Here is a 17,546-nt window from a genome sequence, read left to right on the forward strand (position 1 = left end):
ACAACCTTCGCAGACTGGCGTTTCATACATCGAGCAAGACTGAACCTACTCCCCGTCAATGGAGCGAAGCGAGGCCAGAATAGGGATCGGAGATGTCGTCGATGCAATAGAGAAGAAACGCTCCCACATGTAGTAAACCACTGCATGATACACTCTCGAGCCATGCAAAAGCGACATAATGCCCTGGTGGATAGAGTACGAAAAGCCGCAGAAGGTCGACATTGGAAGGTCATGTCGGCAAATGAACGAGTACCAGGAGCAGCAGACAATGGACGTCCAGACCTGGTGATTGAAAAGAACCGAGAAGTGATCCTGATCGACGTCACCTGCCCATTCGAGAATGGACAAGAGGCATTTAAAGAAGCAAGACTGAGGAAAGAAGAAAAGTATGCAGAACTGGCAGCAGAGATGAGAAGACAATACCAGCAGGTGAAGGTGGCTGCATTCATAGTGGGACCCCTGGGAGCATACGACCCGGAGAACGAGAAGCTGATGAAGAGACTGGCATCAAAGGGATACCTGCGCCTCTTCAGGAAACTGTGTGTAAGTGATGCCATTCGCTGGTCGAGAATGATTTATATAGAACATACCTCAGGGGCTAGACAGTATGTAGGGTGAAATAAACCCAAAGTCAAGATAGAAGAAAGAATAGGTTCTAGTTAGTGGAATAGGAACATTATGTATAAAATGTAATAGATAGTCAGCCAATTGTCACAAATTACTGGAATACCCAAACTATTGTAAATAAAAAACAATGTATCATTCTTTTAAATAAAATCTGTTCTTATCAGCTTAATATCTGATACGATCCCCATGTGGGATCTTCGATATTAAACTGATTTTTGGATCATGGCGAAGTGCTAGGGGCTTGCTCCACCTTTGCCGCGGATCGGCCCGGTATTGCAGTATCTCCGGGATCGGTCCACTCCCCATGGGGAGAAATTAAAGCAAATATATTACATTTTATTTAAAGATGGCCAAGGGCATATAATGTCTTATAATCGCTGTATATATGTCACGGTCAGACACAGGTGCAACTTCTTTCTTGGTTGCAAAAAAGCAGGATGTAATTGTCCGTTTATTCGGTCCTTGGTAGGTTACAATATGCGGAGTTACACATGCATGAGTAAAATCAACGAATATATGAACATGTGTGCAGGGTGCTATCTGGTACTGACTATCCGGCCAAGCAATCACACGTGCATCCTCAACAGGCAGATGAGGGAGGAGCAAAGGGTTCCCCATTTTCGTTTCCAGTGCGACGTGCAATACTGCCACTACTCTGCCCCAACAAAGAGAGGATTGAATAACCACAAGGTAGCAACACATGTACGGCAGTGGAGGAGGAGAGACAACCAACGTCAGGCGGAGCAACGACAGGGGAACCAACAGGCTGAAGGCAATCCAGCAAGCGCCCAGCCCTCACAGGAAGTTGGGGAAAATAGGGATAACGAGCAGAGGGAGCAGCCACAGAATTACGAGCAACAGCAGCAAAGAGAAACACAAGGGCAACGAGAAAGGCACAGATGGACACCTCCACCCAGGGATGGAGAAGTGGAAGGACCAGAGACACCACGCCCCGTCTCTGGGAGAAGTACACCAGTGTCACCGCTGAGCCCAGACGATCAAGAAACGCGACTGAGGTCGATAACGCCGAGCCAGCTGCTCCAAAATGAACCCTCACCAAGAGAGGAATCACAGCACCCAGGGGACCTGACACCCCTCTTGCACATGCCAAGAATGCCACTGTCACCTCTAAGCCCCGATGAAGAACATGGTGGAGACAGTACCCAAACAGGGGAACAGATAATGCAAAGTCAAGAAACAAATGAAGGAAGCCAAAGTAATCTCAGTGAATCCCTTACACCACTATCGCAAAGTGAAGCAACTCAAACACTAAGTGGTGAAGGCAACATACAGGAGCAGATTGGCATAACTCCTGAACCAAATGAAGAGCGAGATGAAGCTGAGGAGACATGGATACTGGAGCCGTTTCTGGGCACAGTGTATGAGATCCAGTGGAACCCGGACTGGGCAAGATTTGAAGAAGTACTGATTGAGATCGAGGTAGCAATACAAGCGGCAAACAGGATAAACATCTCTCAAGGACAGAACACGACCAGGAAAATCACCGATGCCAATGATTGCAAACAGATCCAGAGGCTGTACAAATACAACCGTCGCCGAGCAATACGGCTAATTGCCGAAGGGAACGGCGCAAGATGTGAAATAAGCAAGGAGAGAATAGAGGAACACTTCCAACACATGATGGTTGAAAAGGATTGTGACCTAAATACCGTGGAGCACATTCCCGAACCGCCACACGACAGACCAGAGATGGAAATGCAGCCCTTCACAGAGAAGGAAGTATTTACAAAACTAGCAGCAGCAGAGAATTCGTCACCAGCTGAAGACAGAATATCATATGAGAACTGGAGAAAGGCTGACCCAAGCTGCCGAGTTATGGCAGCCATATTCAACGTGTGTCTCAGAGCCAAGAGAATACCAGTCTCCTGGAAACGATACAGAACAATACTTGTCCCCAAAAAAGGTGGTAACCCAGAAGTCGTTTCAAATTGGAGGCCTATAACACTGAGCCGCACAATATACAAGGTGTACACGGGATGCCTCACAGCACGACTCAGAAGGTGGCTCGTTGACAACGAGGTACTGTGCGCCGCACAGAAAGGATTCATGCCAAGTGATGGGGTGATAGAACACAACTACATACTCAACATCACATGGACGATGCACGACGGAACAATGGCGATACCTGCATAGCAGCACTCGACTTGACCAATGCATTTGGCTCAGTGTCACTGGACCTCATTAAAAGAGCGCTCAACCGTATAGGGGTGGGACGGGATTTTGAAACAGTAGCAGGAGACATCATCAGTGGCAAGACGACAAGAATACTAACAAAGGAAGGAGAAACAGAAGAGATACCAGTGCAATGCGGTGTGCAACAGGGGTGCCCAATAAGTGGTCTCCTGTTCAATATAGCGGTCGAACCACTGTTGCGGAAAATCGCGGCCGAAGGAATGATACTGGACCAACAGCACAAGCACCCATGCTTAGCATATGCAGACGATATAACCATCATTACAAAACAGCAAGATAATCTACAGCAACTCCTCTACATAGCAACAGAACAATGCAGTATGATGGGACTGGACCTAAATCCTAGCAAAAGCTCATCATTGCACCTGTCTGGACGAAGACCTCGAGGAATGCGCCAGACACAGTTCTACGTGGGAGAAACGCCCATCCAATGGAAGAGCGATGGCGAAGCAACGCTCTTCTTGGGACGACCAGTTGGGTTCCATCTTCTGCCAAACATCCAAACAGTAGAGGAACTAATGCAACTCGGGACCAAAATACTGACAAGCAAGCTAGCACCGTGGCAGAGAATAGATGCAGTCAAGACATTCATGTTCCCGGCAGGAGTGCATGCAATGAGGACTTGGCAACTGAGGAAAACTGACTGGGCACACCTGGACAACGAAATGAAGACAATGCTTAAACACACGCTACATCTACCGTCAAGAGCGTCGAATGAGTACTTGTACGGAAGCAGTAAAGCTGGAGCGTGTGGTGTCCCACTCGCGGCAGAAGACTCTGACATTTTCCTGGTGGATACCGCATATAAATTACTCACGTCACCGGATCCTGACGTCAGGGAAATAGCCAGAGAAGAATGCCGGCGAGTGGCAACAATGACAACACGACAGGAGCCAAGCATGACCGACGCATGCATGTACTTAACACAGGGAGAGATGCAAACGCGAGGAGGAGACCACCAAACCATCTGGTCTAGAGCCAGGTGTGCCTCAGGCCGAATGGGGGTTTCCTGGATAGCAGAGGGAGGAGACAACATCAAGATAAAATGCACGGACTCCATCATTGAAGAAAAAGATAGAAGGAAGGTAGCCAAAACCATCCGGAGCCAGCGACGACAGATGAGAGATGAAGTTCTGCAGAATAAGCCTGACCAAGGGAAAGTGATGAAGCTCGTAGCACAAGAGAGAGCATCATCAGCTTTTGTTCGAAATGGAGCGTATACAACCTTCGCAGACTGGCGTTTCATACACCGAGCAAGACTGAACCTACTCCCCGTCAATGGAGCGAAGCGAGGCCAGAATAGGGATCGGAGATGTCGTCGGTGCAATAGAGAAGAAACGCTCCCACATGTAGTAAACCACTGCATGATACACTCTCGAGCCATGCAAAAGCGACATAATGCCCTGGTGGATAGAGTACGAAAAGCCGCAGAAGGTCGACAGTGGAAGGTCATGTCGGCAAATGAACGAGTACCAGGAGCAGCAGACAATGGACGTCCAGACCTGGTGATTGAAAAGAACCGAGAAGTGATCCTGATCGACGTCACCTGCCCATTCGAGAATGGACAAGAGGACGTCCAGACCTGGTGATTGAAAAGAACCGAGAAGTGATCCTGATCGACGTCACCTGCCCATTCGAGAATGGACAAGAGGCATTTAAAGAAGCAAGACTGAGGAAAGAAGAAAAGTATGCAGAACTGGCAGCAGAGATGAGAAGACAATACCAGCAGGTGAAGGTGGCTGCATTCATAGTGGGACCCCTGGGAGCATACGACCCGGAGAACGAGAAGCTGATGAAAGGGATACCTGCGCCTCTTCAGGAAACTGTGTGTAAGTGATGCCATTCGCTGGTCGAGAATGATTTATATAGAACATACCTCAGGGGCTAGACAGTATGTAGGGTGAAATAAACCCAAAGTCAAGATAGAAGAAAGAATAGGTTCTAGTTAGTGGAATAGGAACATTATGTATAAAATGTAATAGATAGTCAGCCAATTGTCACAAATTACTGGAATACCCAAACTATTGTAAATAAAAAACAATGTATCATTCTTTTAAATAAAATCTGTTCTTATCAGCTTAATATCTGATACGATCCCCATGTGGGATCTTCGATATTAAACTGATTTTTGGATCATGGCGAAGTGCTAGGGGCTTGCTCCACCTTTGCCGCGGATCGGCCCGGTATTGCAGTATCTCCGGGATCGGTCCACTCCCCATGGGGAGAAATTAAAGCAAATATATTACATTTTACTTAAAGATGGCCAAGGGCATATAATGTCTTATAATCGCTGTATATATGTCACGGTCAGACACAGGTGCGACTTCTTTCTGGGTTGCAAAAAAGCAGGATGTAATTGTCCGTTTATTCGGTCCTTGTAGGTTACAATATGCGGAGTTACACATGCATGAGTATGATGTGACAAACATGGATAAGAGGTGTGTTAGGACCTGGCAAGGATAACGTTGGATATAACATTAGGATAAGTTCAGGCTCATTTCACAACATGAGTACAGTTAATATTTTGAAGTTCTCTATGAGGACATAACACTCCTTTTTTCTGTCTCAATCAAAGTTTTTAATCTCAAAAAAATGTCTCGATATTATACTGGAAAAAATTTAGATTAACACGTTTTCCTAACAGACTATTAAAAACTTCTTTCAGTATTATGAGTTACTAGGCATCAATTGGAGAGTTTGAAAATCTTTTCATTCACACAAAATTGTCAAAATACAAATCATGTAAAAGTAGCGTAGAAAAAAATTCTTCGCTGACGCTTAAGCATAAATCAAGTACTATTTATTAACAGAGACCTTGTTAAGCGGTGCAAATACGCCGCTGCACCTTACTTTATATTTCGTTTAGAGTCCCTTATGATATGTATAAGGGGGATAGCGCGAACGCAGTCCCCCGCTAACAAAAATTGCACACCCGAGTTAACCACATTTGGGTTAATCGCAAGGGTCAGCATCACCGGAGTGCAATGGTGAGCCTCGCCCTGGGAAAACCGCCTTCGTGATCACGGTATCTCCTGTGCCAGGTAAGTATGCACGCACATGATCATCCTGAACCCTAACCTTACTTGACTGACCATCATTGCGATGAACCTTCTTTTTTATGTTATTTACATCATTTTACAAACAAATAACATGATTACTCTTTCTATAATTCGTAGTATGCTAAAATAAAAATTTCCAAATTAAAAATAAGAGCATGTGATAGAAATAAACAAGTTTGGCTTTATAAACTTTATTCATTTACAAACATACTGGGCTAGAAAATGTTAACTATTGATATTTATTTTCGCGTTTTTCTTGTGTCTAAATCAAGATGATTTCAAATTAGATCCAAAATAAAGTAATTAATAGTATCTCAACCACCATCTTTAGATTGATTTGCCAGGATAAGTTTGTTAAAGTATAGAGGTAAGCCAAGTTTTCTTCTATCTCAAATTGACCTTAAGTTTCTCCCTCTCACGATTAAGTCGTTTGGGGTATTACTTATAATATCAATTATGAGGAACTTGCTATCTAGTGAGGGCTATCCCTCCTAATATAAAACTGAACATTGTGGAACTACTTTCTTTGGCATAGTAACAAGATCAATATAGCCCAGTATCATTTTATTGGGAAATTGACTAATAACCAAACTAGAAATTGATACAATTCCAAATTTTCTTCAATTATATGCAAGAAATGTCTATACTTATGTAATCATTTTACAAATACTTCAGGAACTACTTTTCTGGGCGGAGCTTCATTCTTTCATGAAGGTTGGCATACAAGGTTCATAAAGTAATCGTCTCACGCATTTAGGCACTTTCATTTTTAGTGCAATTTATATTTTTCGGAAATTAGTTTTCCAGTTACTATGTAAAAATAAAATAAAATAAAATAAAAACAGCGGGTTTGTTGGTGGTACCATAGTAAAAAAAACAGTGGCAACGGGCGTATCTCTACGTGGGGAAAGTACAGTAAATGTGTTCTTCAGTCTGCCCCTCAAACATGCCAGTTTCTTCCTTCACTAACACTGGTCAATAAGAGCTCCTAAACAAAGGAAGAAGGCATTAATGATAGTGATTAAGGAAAACTGAAAATTGTAAATGGTAACAAAGCCATGAAGTGTAAAGAATAGTAAATTAATTGGTTACATAATTACGACTTTTGTTATTATAGATTTTAAATGTTGATGTATAAGGAATTCGAATGTTTATCTGCAAACAAAACTCGAGATAGATTCTTGTTGCACCAATTTACAGGTGAAGCAAAGTAAGAATATTACCTAATGTGCATTTATTTAATTGCAACTACAGACCTATATGATTGATTGATACGTTTATTGAGATACAAAAAAACATTAATACATCTCAAAGGGATGAAGTGACATAAGTCATCCTCACCCCAGTCCAGGAATGTCCCTCTCAGGACTCACATAAATCCCTAATATTTCATATAATTAGTTATAATACATAGCTATATTCTAGATGCAAAATTTCTATATTTCTTTAATATTTCATCTATTTTCCCATTTCCAAACATCCACTCTATTTGCTTGGAGACATTATTTATATGGGCATTTCTATATACATTAAGCAATGGGCATTCCAGTATATAATGTGGCAGGGTATGGGATCTGGATGTTCTACAAACTCTACATTCTTTATCCTGTTCACTTCTCTCAGCTCCAAGTTCCCAATAATATTTATATCCTAATCTTAACCTCATATACACTGAATCTTTCCACCTACTCCTATCTTTCCCATATGTAAATTTTGTGTTCATGAGAACATGATGGTAATGTTTCATTGTTTCACTTTTCTCGTATATTTCATTCCTTTTGAAATTATCTTCTATTGATTGTATTTTCCGTAATTTGCTCCTTAATTGCTTCATGGTTTTAGTACATATTATGTCGATCTCGGCCTTTTCCGTGGCTCTTTTTGCTATTATATCTACTGCTTCATTAAGACCAATCCCCACATGTGAAGGGACCCATACAAATTGAACATTATGGCCATTTTTCCTTATTGTATTTACTAATTTTCTACATGAACCAATAATGTGTCCAAAGACTGGACTCCCACTGTTCAAAGAATCCAAAGCTGCCCTACTATCAACAAAAAAATATGCATCTTTATACCTCTTTACAACATTTTCCAATCCTACTAACATTGCATATAACTCAGCTTGTGTTGATGAAATAAAACTGCTCAACCGAAGTCCAATTTTGATGTCATCATTTCCTTGTTCTGTGTACTGTCTTATAAGGATCCCACACCCTGCCCTGCCACTTGACATAACTGAACCGTCACAATATACATGCAATGTGTTTATTTTAGGCAAATTACTAATCTTATTCCCATATAAAGCCCTTAACTGTCCTGGTTCATGTAATGATTTCTTCATTGTGAGAGGCACTATGTCTAACTCTACTTCTCGTTCTTCCCAGGGTGGATTCTTACAACTCTTCTGAACAGCTGTACACCAGTCTGCCAGATTACATTTTTTAATAATATTTACTAATCCATTCATGTATCCTCTCTTGCCTTGCCTACAGAAGGTCCTTTTATCTTTTAAACCATCATTTATATCTTGTACAAATTTACCCCCACTGTTCCCTCTCATTAATCGAACTGCTGCAACTGTATTAATTTCATTGACCCTCTGTGAAATGCTCTGTAACCCTAGTTCCATTTTCATTATCTCAATCATTGCATTCTTTTGACACCCTAAAATTATTCTCATTGCTTCATTTTGCATGATCTCAAGCTTCCGTAGCCTTCCTTCACCAGTACAAGAGAGGACAGGTGCTGCATAGTCTATAAGTGATCTGATGGTAGAAATATACATCATTCTCAGTATGGGTACCCCAGCACCTTTACCACAACATGCTAGTGCCTTCAAGGGCTGTAATCTTGCTCTACATTGAGTGAGGACATGATATATTTCTGCCTCTTTACTTTCACTAGTAAAGCCAATATACATTCCTAAATATTTATACTTTGACACTTTCTCTACAATTTTTCCATTTAGAAAAACGGATTCAGTTCCTCTTCCTTTACATTCACACTTGGTTTTTTCTTCATTGATAACTAAGCCCATCTTTTGAGAAAGAACACTAAAATTATTTAATGCAATCTGCAAATTTTTTACAGAGTTTCCTTGAAATAAGATGTCATCTGCATAAATGATGGTTACAACTCCTTTGGGATATTTGTGTGAGGCTATCTTGTTCATTAACACATTAAATAACATTGGACTCAATACTCCCCCTTGGGGAGTGCCTAGTTCAAGTGCTCTTTCCTCAGACAAACATCCCTGATACCACACACAGATTCTCCTTCCATGCAAGTAGTCACCTATCCAGTGTAACAACTTTCCTGATACCCCTAGAGCAGCCAGTTCATTCATAACTACTTCACTGTGAGCTTTATCAAATGCTCCTTGTAAATCCACAAAAACTCTACATCTGTCTGCATCATTTGATAAACATTTTATAACACAGTCTGAAGTACATTTCCCTTCCAAAAAACCAAATAAATTACAAGATAGATTTTCCCCCACAATATATACAAGCCTATTTAATAATACTCTCTCCATCATCTTGGAAAAACAAGATGTTAAAGACACTGGCCTGTATCCACCAGTTGCCTTAGGGAAAGGAATAACTATCGCTTTCTTCCATTCTGTTGGTAATCTACCCTCTGCATAGCTCATGTTGAATAAATCTAATAATGGACTATTTTCCATACCAACTAAGCAGTTCAAAATTTCATATGTCACACCATCTTCGCCTGGTGCTGTAGATTTTCCTTTTTTAACAGCATTTAATAACTCATCTTTAGTAATATCTACACATGTTACATCACAAATACTTAGAGCTGATGAAATAAATCTTTTTCTTTCATTTTGCCACTCATCTAATGCTTCTATTGTCCTGTTAGGCAGGGAGGCAACACTAGCTGCTTTAGCCCATTTGTCAACCAGTTTATTAGCTTCTTCATCTGGATGAGGATGGCTAATAAAATTACTCCTTTTTCCTCTAATTTTGTTAATATCCTGCCATATTTCTTTGAGATTTTTACTCTCCCCAATGTGCTGTGCAAAATCTTGCCAATATTTCTCCCTTGCCTCCTTCCTAGCCTGCCCACATATTTTGGCTATGTCCATGAAGATTTCCCTATCTTCTTCTCTTCTACCATTCTTTACCCAATCTTTATGTGCTGCCCTTAACATTTGTGTCAATCCCTTCAACATTTTGTCATTGGTATAGCAGTGTTTCCTAGCCCCATGTCTCTTATCATTTATTTTTTTCTGTGTTGACTTAGTTAAATATCTTTCTATCTCCCCAACTAAGTCATTATAAAAGCTATCCATACAGACTGGTGTATAATTTCTGTACCATTTCTCTATATTTTGAGTAAACACTTGAGTGTCATCCTTGTTTAATTTCAATCTCTTCCTCCTATATCTCACCTGTCTCTTCCCAAATGGTAATTGAACATATACAACAAAATGGTCACTGACTAGCTCCCTTATTATCTCACATTCTCCCTGGACTCCATGACTGCTTATCATGCAAGCATAGTCTAACCTTCCTCCTTTAATATGAGTCACTTCCTTATTTCCTAACAAGTAAGCATCTGGGTGATCTTGTAAAAATTGCCAAAATTTTATACCATTACAAATAATTCTCCCCATTGTTTCGAGTCTTGGATGTCGAGCATTAAAATCTCCTACAGCCAAAGTTGAGTCCAAAAACATGCAATCTGGTAAGAAGTTGAGGTCAAAACAGCCTCCAGAAATATACAAATTTGCTATGTTCAATTCTCCTTCCTTCAAATATAACTTTATACAGACACTTTCTATTCCTTGTACTCTACTCGGGCTTCCAACTAGTTCTGCTGGTATGGAATTCTTAATGTATGTTGAGACCCCTCTTATACCTTCACCCGAATAGAGATGAAATCCCTTATATCCAGACAGTTTAAGCAGGTCGCCTTTCCTGTCCCCAGTCTCTTGAAGGGTAATTATATCAATATTATTTTTAAGGGTAAAGTAATGTACATCTGTCACTCTATTTTGTAGACATTAACATTCCAGGACATTATCTTAAGGCTAGCTAGATCCAGGATTAATATGTACACATTTTATATCCTTTCCAATCAGATTCTTTAAGAAGGCCCAATCCTCCTGCACAGATTCCCATTTCCTCAAAAGTTTTTCTTTATCAGCATCTTTACACTTTACCAACACCTTTTTAAAACTTTCAGTTGTTGCTCCCTGCACTACACAATCCTTTATTTTCCTCTCCTTCCCTTTAATACTTATTTTAAGCACTGAATTTTTCAAAGGCTTGAACTCTTCACTTTCCTCTTTCCCTTTTAATTCTACATTATTCACAGCTTTGTTTTCCCTTTCTTTATTTATCACTGTATCAAGTCTTTTCTCTATCACTTCTATTTTCTGACCTAACTTTTGCAAAAGCTGAAACATCTTAAGCACCTCTTCTCCCAGAATTTCTTGCACAGTTTTATCACTAACCTGGAGGGCTGCACCACTACTCTCACTTGCTACTTGTTTATTACTCTGTTTGTTCCTGGCATCAACAACGCTTCCGGCCGCAAGCGCAGTCCTTATCCTTCTTGAATCTTCATGCCAGGCATTCTCAGGAATCACTGTCTGTGTGTTCTCCTGCTGTCTTGTCACTGTCAGACCACAGCGTACTTCCTCAGTGTTCTCTGAATAATTCCTTTGTTGGTCACTTCTCATACGTGGCCTCATCTCGCATGCAATTGAACTAGCATTGTGAGTTTTACCACAATTACAACAACAAGGCTTCACTTTCTCTCCTGCTTTGATCTTGTCCTTACAGTTGCTAGATTCGTGCCTCTTCCCACAGAATCTACAACGTGGGTCCAGTTGACAGCTCCAGGCCTTATGTCCCCATCTGCAACACTTGAGACACATTATTGGTCCCTCCACATATAGTGCCACCTTCCTATACCCTGCTCCTGTGATGAACACTTTCTCTGGAACCTTTCCTCTCATTAGAGCAATAATCTGGCTTCTCTCTTCGCCCCTTATTAAATGCCTCTTGACCCAAACAAATCTTTCGTCATCCAATAAGTATTCTGGATCTAGTATTACAGGGTACCTGAAGATTATAACCTTTGTAAGTAGTATGTCGCTCTCCTCTGGCAAAACCATCAGTAATCCCTTGTACCCAACAGTTGTCAACATTTCCACAGCCTCCATGGTCCCCACTGTAAGATAAGGCTTGTGTGTGCCTTCTTTCAAAAGAGGCTCAAAGCTGCGATGTTCCCGTCCTAGTTGTACTGCCCATTTTAATTTTTCAAGGAAGGTCATCGGGCATGACTGTGGAAAAATTAATCTCTTCCTGACACGACCAACTTCACCTTGTGTGTGTTCTTGTCTGCTTCCTTCACATTCCATACTTTGCTCTGTTCTTGATCCATTCTCCACTATCTCCTTTCTGTTATTTCCATTATTATTACCACCCACACACGTTTTTTGTCCTAGATGTTTTTGTCTCTTCTCCTCTCTCACTTCTTTGCTTTCACTGTCCTCATGCCAGCTTGTCTCCCTCATTCTTTTAGAAATTTCTTTCTTATTCACTACCTCTTGTTGTAGCTGTATTTTCTCACTTTCGAACTTCCCTTGTGCTTCATCACTCGTATTAGACTCATCACTACTCAACTCAAGGTCTTCAAGAACTTCGTCCAATACTATCTTTTCTTTACTCTTCCATGTAGAGTTCTTAAGCGATAATTCACTTTCCATGGGGCAATGTTGACATCCCACAACACCCAGCCAGGAGTGATGGGACCCCGAGCAGTTATTTTCGTAAGGTAAACAGCAAGTTCCCAACACCAAAGTTGCTTGACGATACTTATCTTATCCTCAGGTCCTTATCCACAAGTAGGTGTCTATATATCCTTCAGATAATGTAATAGGCTCGAAAACATCCCAAATTTGGGAGCTAGCGCTCACAGCTGTGTTTACCGGACCAAAATAATGGCCGCTCCTCCAGACCTATATCATTTTTGGAAACACCTGGTAAAATATTGGAAAAAGTAATCAACAACAGACTGAGAGATTTTCTAGACCAAGAAAACAAATATAACCCGAGACAGCACGGCTTTCGAAAACACCGAGGAACCAACACAGCAATAGCTCTAATATATGAATCAATTGCAAATGCTGCAAGTAACAGAGACCAATGCAACATAATTCTGAGAGATGTTTCAAAAGCATTTGACAAAGTCTGGCATGAAGGACTGAAGTTAAAAATAATCAAATTGGACATGCCTACCAATATCACAGCACTATTATGTAATTTCTTAGATAACAGACAGGCCAAATTAATAATCGACAACCATCTAGGACAAACCTTCATCCTTCATAGCGGAGTTCCCCAAGGCAGTAATATATCGCCGACGTTATACACTGTATACACGGCAGATATGCCGCAACCACGTCAATCAGAATACATAGCTTACGCAGACGATGTAACACAGATAGTCAGGTACCCGGGAAAGTCCAAACAAATGATGGCTATTAGAACATGCAGAGAAATAGAGGTAATAAACGACTATGAACGTAAATGGAAGATAAAAACCAATGTACAAAAACTCCAAATAATTCACATCGCAAAAACAAAACCATGCCCTATTATTGTTAACAACCAACAAATACCATATGCTGCCAAGGGAAAAACATTAGGACTCAAGATATCCAGATGCGGAATAACACCCCACATTAACGAAAGATTAGCTATGGCAAGATCACAACTTACTAAGCTCAAAAGATTCCGCCAATTGGAAACCAACACGCAATTGCACCTATACAAAGCACTGATCAGACCACACTTAGAATACCCCCCGATACCTCTGAATACAATCTCAAGAACCAATCAACTCAAATATCAAGCAGTGCAAAATATAGCCCTCAGAAGAGCGGCAAAACACCAACCACCATACACACAAACAGTACAAGACATACACACAGAACACGGCATAGACCCACTCAACATCAGAATACACACCCAAGCAAATGTAATATGGGAAAAAATCGAGCAAGAACAGGATCCCATACTAAACCAACTAATTGAGGAAAACAACAACACATCGCACGGATGGTGGCCTAGAAGCAGGAAAAATGATAACGAAGAACCAGAGCCTCTATATACAAAATAACAACAAAATAACAATAAAAAATAACAATAAAAATAACTAAAAGATGGGGATCATCCCTCCAGTGCCACAAGGACCTGGAGAGACCCCCCCCCCTAACAAAATATGCCCTCAGGACAACTTAGAACAACCTAGCTTAGCTTGGCTGAGACCGGCCTTCCTTAACCCCAAGAACCTCTAACGCAGCACAGTTACGGAAGACAAAAACCCGTCTCCGCAAGGTGGATAGCCCACCTGCTGTTAACCTTCTCCTCTACTTCCCACTTCTAAACTTTACCTTGTACTATACCCTTCTCCCACTCTCAGAGCCACTGCTCTCTTCTCTCCGTATAATCATCATCATCATCAGCTTTGGAATCGCTTTCTCGGCCTTTTGGCTAAGATCAAAGTGTAGTATATATATTCTTATTTCTCTCTTTTGCTACTTCCATACTTAGTACTAGTTGCGGGACCTGCTTCTCGGCCTTTTGGCTAAGATCAAAGTGTAGTATATATTCTTATTTCTCTCTTTTGCTACTTCCATACTTAGTACTAGTTGCGGGACCTGCTTCTCGGCCTTTTGGCTAAGATCAAAGTGTAGTATCTTTTCTTATCAGCTTAATGGAGAGTACATAATCAGGTTCTTTTTGCATGGAAGGAAGAACACAGATTTGGACTTTCTGGGGGTGAAAGTAACAGAGTTTACTCCTTTGTTGTTTTAGGCGGCGAGCAGGGAACCCGGTATTTCTCCATTGCTGTGGTTATTACTAATACCATGCAGTGAGAGGAAACATACCGGGGGTGCCCTGAAAAGCCCCAAAACCTGGTCCCACGGGACCCCACGTGGGTGCTTCTCACACGTGGCTATTCCCTCCTCTCTGTACTTCCTTACTTCGTACTGGCTGAGGGACCTGCACTCATAGAAGTGTATTCGTCCCAAAGTCCCTCCCCGGTAAACCATCACCTTGCGATCGAGTGGGTTTGTGATGGTGAAAGGGAGGTCGGTACACAACTCTCGGCCGATCCTCCAGGAATACCGTGATAGTGCGGGTGCACCCTTGTAAGGGGGTTGTCATGTGTGTGTGGGTGTTCGTGTGGGTAAGGCAAGATGGACGACGAAGGGCCAAGAGGAAGAAACGAAGGAGAAGAAGTGGGATGGAGAGCCGGAACACCTGCGACAGGCGAGCCAGTACAAATCGGTGGGAGCGGCGGAGACTCTGACTCAACGGACGGCGGGGGAATGGATGCTCTCCCCCGCCCGAGCGGGGATCGGCAGCCGGAAAGAAGAAACCGAATGCTGACCATATGGTTCCCTGCACCACCATCCTTTAAATGCACAGAGAGGACGCAGGGATGCCCATGGGAATGTGCATCATCGGGGTGGTCTGGCTGCAAGCAATCACTAATCCGACATCTAAAGGAAGCCCACAACAAGAAAATCAACGAATATATGAACATGTGTGCAGGGTGCTATCTGGTACTGACTATCCGGCCAAGCAATCACACGTGCATCCTCAACAGGCAGATGAGGGAGGAGCAAAGGGATCCCCATTTTCGTTTCCAGTGCGACGTGCAATACTGCCACTACTCTGCCCCAACAAAGAGAGGAGTGAACAACCACAAGGCAGCAACACATGTACGGCAGCGGAGGAGGAGAGACACCCAACGTCAGGCGGAGCAACGACAGGGGAACCAACAGCCTGAAGGCAATCCAGCAAGCGCCCAGCCCACACAGGAAGTTGGGGAAAATAGGGATAACGAGCAGAGGGAGCAGCCACAGAATGACGAGCAACAGCAGCAAAGAGAAACACAAGGGCAACGAGAAAGGCACAGATGGACCCCCCCACCCAGGGATGGAGAAGTGGAAGGACCAGAGACACCACGCCCCGTCTCAGGGAGAAGTACACCAGTGTCACCGCTGAGCCCAGACGATCAAGAAACGCGACTGAGGTCTATAACGCCGAGCCAGCTGCTCCAAAATGAACCCTCACCAGGAGAGGAATCACAGCACGCAGGGGACCTGACACCCCTCTTGCACATTCCAAGAATGCCACTGTCACCTCTAAGCCCTGATGAACAACATGGGGGAGACAGTACCCAAACAGGGGAACAGATAATGCAAAGTCAAGAAACAAATGAAGGAAGCCAAAGTAATCTCAGTGAATCCCTTACACCACTATCGCAAAGTGAAGCAACCCAAACACTAAGTGGTGAAGGCAACATACAGGAGCATATTGGCATAACTCCTGAACCAAATGAAGAGCGAGATGAAGCTGAGGAGACATGGATACTGGACCCGTTTCTGGGCACACTGTATGAGATCCAGCGGAACCCGGACTGGGCAAGATTTGAAGAAGTACTGATTGAGATCGAGGTAGCAATTCAAGCGGCAAACAGGATAAACATCTCTCAAGGACAGAACACGACCAGGAAAATCACCGATGTCAATGATTGCAAACAGATCCAGAGGCTGTACAAATACAACCGTCGCCGAGCAATACGGCTAATTGTCGAAGGGAACGGCGCAAGATGTGAAATAAGCAAGGAGAGAATAGAGAAACACTTCCAACACATGATGGTCGAAAAGGAATGTGACCTAAATACCGTGGAGCACAATCCCGAACCGCCAGACGACAGACCAGAGATGGAAATGCAGCCCTTCACAGAGAAGGAAGTATTTACAAAACTAGCAGCAGCAGAGAATTCGTCACCAGGTGAAGACAGAATATCATATGATAACTGGAGAAAGGCTGACCCAAGCTGCCGAGTTATGGCAGCCATATTCAACGTGTGTCTAAGAGCCAAGAGAATACCAGACTCCTGGAAACGATACAGAACAATACTTGTACCCAAAAAAGGTGGTAACCCAGAAGTCGTTTCAAATTGGAGGCCTATAACACTGAGCCGCACAATATACAAGGTGTACACGGGATGCCTCACAGCACGACTCAGAAGGTGGCTCGTTGACAACGAGGTACTGTGCGCTGCACAGAAAGGGTTTATGCCAAGTGATGGGGTGATAGAACACAACTACATACTTCAACATCACATGGACGATGCACGACGGAACAATGGCAATACCTGCATAGCAGCACTCGACTTGACCAATGCATTTGGCTCAGTGTCACTGGACCTCATCAAAAGAGCGCTCAACCGTATAGGGGTGGGACGGGATTTTGAAGCAGTAGCAGGAGACATCATCAGTGGCAAGACGACAAGAATCCTAACAAAGGAAGGAGAAACAGAAGAGATACCAGTGCAATGCGGTGTGCAACAGGGGTGCCCAATAAGTGGTCTCCTGTTCAAGATAGCGGTCGAACCACTGTTGCGGAAAATCGCGGCCGAAGGAATGATACTGAACCAACAACACAAGCACCCATGCTTAGCATATGCAGACGATATAACCATCATTATAAAACAGCAAGATAATCTACAGCAACTCCTCTACAAAGCAACAGAACAATGCAGTAGGATGGGACTGGACATAAATCCTAGCAAATGCTCATCATT

At 42.6% G+C, this 17,546-nt stretch overlaps 2 non-coding genes and 2 pseudogenes across 2 annotated transcripts; 3 read left to right on the forward strand and 1 right to left on the reverse strand.

Moving 5' to 3' along the window:
* The first annotated feature begins 758 nt into the window (after nucleotides 1-758).
* Nucleotides 759-931, forward strand: LOC121860044 (annotated as a pseudogene).
* A 3,954-nt stretch (nucleotides 932-4,885) lies between these two features.
* On the forward strand, nucleotides 4,886-5,058 carry LOC121860045 (annotated as a pseudogene).
* Nucleotides 5,059-5,727: 669 nt separating this feature from the next.
* On the reverse strand, nucleotides 5,728-5,890 carry LOC121860043. The gene has a single exon (XR_006087801.1). It is a non-coding gene; the product is annotated as a U1 spliceosomal RNA (small nuclear RNA).
* An 8,710-nt stretch (nucleotides 5,891-14,600) lies between these two features.
* On the forward strand, nucleotides 14,601-14,802 carry LOC121860046. Its single transcript, XR_006087802.1, has one exon. It is a non-coding gene; the product is annotated as a U2 spliceosomal RNA (small nuclear RNA).
* Nucleotides 14,803-17,546: the final 2,744 nt, after the last annotated feature.

The sequence above is a fragment of the Homarus americanus genome, unplaced genomic scaffold (genome assembly GCF_018991925.1).
Source record: "Homarus americanus isolate GMGI-L3 unplaced genomic scaffold, GMGI_Hamer_2.0 scaffold5811, whole genome shotgun sequence".
In the NCBI taxonomy this organism is placed as follows: domain Eukaryota; kingdom Metazoa; phylum Arthropoda; class Malacostraca; order Decapoda; family Nephropidae; genus Homarus; species Homarus americanus.